Here is a 5,608-nt window from a genome sequence, read left to right as displayed (position 1 = left end):
TTACTCTAGAAATCATGCTTAATTTCAAATAAATTGGAATAATAAAGTTTATCAAGAGCCTCATGTGATATTCAGCATATGATAAATTTTCAACAATTTTAAATTATATGAAACAGGACAATCTTAAGTAACTCTTTAAAAATAATTTTAATTGAGGCTTATAAAGGCTTATAACACCAAAAAATACATATTTTACACATACTTGTGGTTGCAGCAACTATCCTTATGTTCCCCAGTATACTGATTTGATTGTTTCTGATTTGCACTTGGTTTGTCTGAACTGTTAATGCAAGGCGAGGATTCTAAATCATTTTGGATGTCTTTACAAATGTTGGTTAAACTTACTTTATTAGGCACTTTCACCAATCCTTTGTTCTACATATTCCAGGTAATGTTACCTGTTTCTTGCCAATAAAACAAAGTGCTGCATTGGTGGCACACAAACATTGTCTGAGAAAACACTGAAGCTTTTAATACAAAGAAAAAAAGAGAAAGACAGAAGAAAGAAAAAGTCTTTTGAATTCTGCTTACTTTTAAATAGGAAAAACAATAATTATTGATGTGTATTTCAGTTTCAGTTAAGAGTTGAATCAAATGTGACAATATAAAATGAAAATCTGTTGTCTTTCTATATTCAGCTTTAGTAGCTGAAGAACATATTGGAAAATTGTGTGTTGTAGAAGTGGAGGACACATTTAGAGACAAATTTACAGCTAAAGCACCAGAAATCATCTGTTGTTTTGTTTAAAGCTATATTGCAAAGTCCAACAGCCTTGAGAATGAGCTTATTTTTTAAATGGAGTAAAAATAATTACTAATATTTACCAAAAAATAAGTATTTTAGATTAATCTATGGATTGATGTTGGCATTAATTACATTATTAAAAACTTTAAAGATGCAAGCAATGCAAATTTGTTACCAAATTTCACATTCACTTTCCATATTGATCATGTAAAATTTCTTATGGTCATCTTGTAATGAAGCTGTTTGACTTCCTTCCAAAATATAAAGCCACTAATTTATTTTCTGTGTTCTCCTTCTCTACTGACAATTATGGTAAAATGGCACATAAAGTTACTTGCATTTTGGTGACAAAAACTTCAATTGTTTCATGCATGGTTTTATTAACTTCTTTCTTCAAATAATAATTTTAATAATTATGAAATTAGCCTCAGAAAAAAATTGCTAGCTGTTTTTTGTGTTGACAAGCTATTTACCTTTTTAAAAATCAGATGTAAGAAAATGTCAAAACATAACTACCTCTGTAGGGTCACAATAATTATCTATCACATGGGTCCTTTTTATCCACAAGGATTGAAAATCTTCCATTCACACCCTCCTTGATTCTAATTGGTTATTAACCTTATTCTTCTCCTTATCTCACAAACTGGTGAGGGAATAAAAATGCAAAAGAAAGAAATGATTATCTGGACTCTAGTCCCTTATAAGCAAAAAGAAATTAAAAAAACATTTAATGAGATGTTAAATGGGAGAATTAATGAGATATAAAATGGGAGAATTATTCTCTTTCTCTGCGATAGAAATGAAGGACATAAATATGACTTAATATATAGATATACCTGGTGTGTAGAGCCAAAAGTAGTATTTCCATCTTGTTGACTCCTTTTTTCAAAGTACAGAAACATCTAATCAACTGCTTTCTGCAATAATGAAAATTAATATACTATAGTCAAAGATATACTTAAACATATATTTGAAAAAACCTCTGTGGGATAAACAGCATTTTTTTTTCATTTTAAATAAGAGAAAAATGACGCTCAAAGTTTAAATTTTATTCAGAAACTCACTCAGTGAGAGTAAAACTCATATTTAAACTTCAAAGCCCATTCAATTTCCAGTACTGTGAAATAGGGTGATGCCACCGATATGGGGGTTTAGTCAGAAAGTACAGTTCCACAATTCAACTTTCACAAATGGAACAAGTTAAGATCCTTGCAAGTGTCTTGGTGACTATATTGCTAAAATGGAGTGGAGAGAAGTTTAATGTTGCTCAGGATTCTAGGGGGTTGGAGGTGTTACACCTGGTCACTTGAAAATAGCTTAATAGATATAAGATTGGTTTTAAGGAAAGGTGTTTTTCCAGGGGATGAGTATGGGCAGAGGATAAGACTGAAAAGCAGGGCCCTGATAAGAAAAATAAATGAATGTATTCATTCACAGCCTCTCTTGGAGGCCAACACAGGGCAATTTGTCTACATGAGCTCTCCCCGCTGAGAAGAGATATAACAGTGGGGTTGGTCAGGGACCATCCATAGTACACTCTTCAAGCAAAGACAAAAGAGCATTCCTTTAGCCTGAAACAGGGTAAAATATTCCCACCTGAAGTCATGAACTCAGCCCAGGCCTTGTGAGTTCTTTATCTCTTGATAAGAAAGTGTTGCAAGCACAAGGCCCAGTCTTAAGTGGCCCATTGGGGGCCAAAAGACTACATGCACAAGGAAACTGCCTTTACCAAAAGAAAGTCTGATTTAAATCCACTTCTTTTCTTTTGCAAATGACTTTGTTTTTACAACATTCAATGAACTTTTAAGATCTCTTTATTCCTTTTTTTAAAAAAATTTTATTGGAGTATCATTGATTTACAATGTTGTTTTAGTTTCTTCTGTACAGCAAAGTGAATCAGTTATATATATACATATATCCACTCTTTTTAAGATTCTTTCCCCATAAGATTTCTTTTTTCTTAATATTTAAAATTTCAAGAGATCTTCCTGGGTTGTTTTTTTTTTTTTTTTTTTTTGTACATTTTAATCATTCAGTATAACCTTTAAATATAAATATGTGGTTTTCATCTCTAAACCTTTTTTCTATTATTTCTTTAACATATTTTCTTCCCAATATTTTCTGTCCTCTTTTCTTGAGCCTCCTATTAGGTTTTTGGACCTATGAATAACATTACTTATATTTTCCATTTTTATCTTTCTGTGTAGCTTTTAAGCAAATTTCCTCAAATATAGTTTTAGCATTTTTTAAAATTTTTAACTATATACATTTAATATATAGAGAAGTTTATTGTATGTGTATATATATATACATATATGTGCATATGTCAGTATTTTTTTATACTCACGCACACACACTAGTGTGTATATAAATTTTTCAACAGCAAAAGCAGCTTAGATACCCATCACTTGAAAAGTGGATAAATTATATCACATATATTCCACATACATATATCAACATATATCAACTTTAAGAAACTAATGCTGAGTGAAAAATGAAGCAAAATGAGACATAAAAATATTCAAACAATACTTTACTAGGAACATAAAAATTATATATACTTATATATATATAAATAAATTATACATATATTTATAATATATATGTATATTACAATTATGGTTTCCTATTGTAATGAAAGAGAATGGAAGAAACTGAATGGTTTGTGTAGAAAAAAGTAAAAAAAATCGTTAAATTAAAAACAGTTTTTTCATAGGCCAATGATGAAGATCTCTCTCTCTCTGTCTCTCTCTCTCTCTGTCTCTCTCTCTCTCTCTGTGGTCAAATAACAAAATGTGCCTAACTAATGCATATTAATTTGTATTCAGTAAATTTGTTACTGTTGTTACAGACCAAGGGCTCATGCTGTCTGACTGGAATTGAAGCCAGTATTATGGACTGGCTTTCTGAGGAAAGAAACAGCTTTGTGAGGTTGACCACCAAGGAGACAGGAGGCAGGGCTCAAATACAAAATACAAATTCTTCCTAGTATTAATTCAAAGGAATGCCATCATTCCATTTGGTGGATTTCCTGAAGCTCTAAATGGGAATTACTTTGAGAGAAAAACACTCCAATGTTTGCTTCAGCAGCCCATACACAAAAAATGCAATGATGCAGAGAAGCTTAGCATGGTCCCTGTGCAAAAATAACATGTACATTTGTGAAATGTTCTCTATTTTTTTCTATTTTTTATTGTTCATATGCTCCAGAGTTTTTGTTAAAGTAATAAAAAATTTTGGAAATAGATAGTGGTTATGGTTGCACAAAGTAGTGAATGTAATTAAGGTAAACAAAATTTATGTTTAAAAATTGTTAAAATAGCAAAGTGTATATATATATATATATATATATATATATATATATATATATATATACATATGTATGCAAAATAAGGGTACAAAAAATACAGTTAATTTATAGAAGTTCCGTTATATTGCATCATTTTTCTCCATTCTCCTTACTCTTATAAGGGAAAATTGAAAATTAATTAGAAGGATAAGAATATAACCTGGTATCATTATTTGTTTTTTCCCATTTTAAAGCTCAATAACAAATATAGCAGTGATTTACATATGGAATATATTGAAAAATTAATAGATCATCTGTAATAAAAGCCATGGTAGGACTTTTTTTTTAAATCTCACAGAGTCATTCCTAAAAATATATTTCTTGTTTATATAGAAATTGTTTTGCCTTTTAATCTGCTGGTATGTTCAAAATTTATTTCTGAACCTCTTGCCATTTTGCTAGAACTGTGCTCTCACCAACTTCATTTTTCTTATTCATTTTGCTAAAGAGCCAAAATCTTTTAATTCTGTATTTACAGAAATGATGTTTGACACGTTATACCATCTTTTAATTTTTGTTTGTCTTACAAATAATAACATAATTCTAGAACTGTTCTAAAGCCAAATATATGTTTATTAAACACACAGGATTGTCTTTTCTTTTGAACTGCCTCACAGAACATCACCAACTGTCAGAAGATACCAGATTTAGTATGATAATCATTGTTCTCTTACTAAACATGCAAATCTAAATAAGATTTATTTTGTGTCTGCTCAGTTACCTAGACTAATATCAATTCTGTGATAATATCATACCAGAATGTAGTCATGACAGCAACACAACATATGTAGTAAGAAGAACTAGGTTTTTTGTTCTTTATTTAGATCTTTCTAACTTACCTTTTTAAATACATTGTAGGTTTGCTGATAATAACATGTGCCTGACCTAACTACTTCAGTTAGTTTAAGAAATAACTAAAATAATATCTTTGAAATGATTCTGTACACTAGGGGAAATAATTATTATAAATATTATTTGTGGAGTTTGGTAACACAGTAAATGTATAGAATTTTAGGAAATTAAACAATTCACTGAAAACACATGAATAAATTCATTGAAATAAAATGGAATTCATCACAAGAAACTGCAGGGTAGTTCTTTTTCCCTATACTACCTAAGTTTCATTTGTTTCTTGTCATTTTCATTTTCTCATCTTATCCCTAAAGAAAAACAGAGATTTCAAATCATCTACTGATAACAAGGGCTGCTTTTATCCAGTGAAATTCATTACTGCTTTGATTTTTACATAGTTCCCTCCCTCTGTTTGAGCTGTTGTCTTCTTGGCATGTCCATTTTTTCTCTCTGTAGTCAAGATTACTCTGATCTGTACTTTGATATTCATTTCCTTGCTGCCTCTTGCACACTACATAATGACATGAATGTCTATCATGTTGAAGAAAGAAGATACTGTTTTTGGTACTTTAAAATAAGTGAATTTAGGGTTTTGTTGCTGCATATACAAAAATAGTGTACTGTGAAGTGTAAAATTAGTTTTAAATGATACTGAAATGTGT

The 5,608-nt window shown here is 30.1% G+C and overlaps 1 non-coding gene across 1 annotated transcript; it reads left to right on the top strand.

Moving 5' to 3' along the window:
* Window positions 1–3,821: 3,821 nt before the first annotated feature.
* On the top strand, window positions 3,822–3,926 carry LOC132352788 (U6 spliceosomal RNA). The gene has a single exon (XR_009498871.1). It is a non-coding gene; the product is annotated as a U6 spliceosomal RNA (small nuclear RNA).
* Window positions 3,927–5,608: the final 1,682 nt, after the last annotated feature.

This window comes from Balaenoptera ricei, chromosome 18, assembly GCF_028023285.1.
Source record: "Balaenoptera ricei isolate mBalRic1 chromosome 18, mBalRic1.hap2, whole genome shotgun sequence".
NCBI lineage: Eukaryota > Metazoa > Chordata > Mammalia > Artiodactyla > Balaenopteridae > Balaenoptera > Balaenoptera ricei.
Note: the sequence above shows the minus strand (reverse complement) of the source record. Positions and strands in the feature narration are given on the sequence as shown.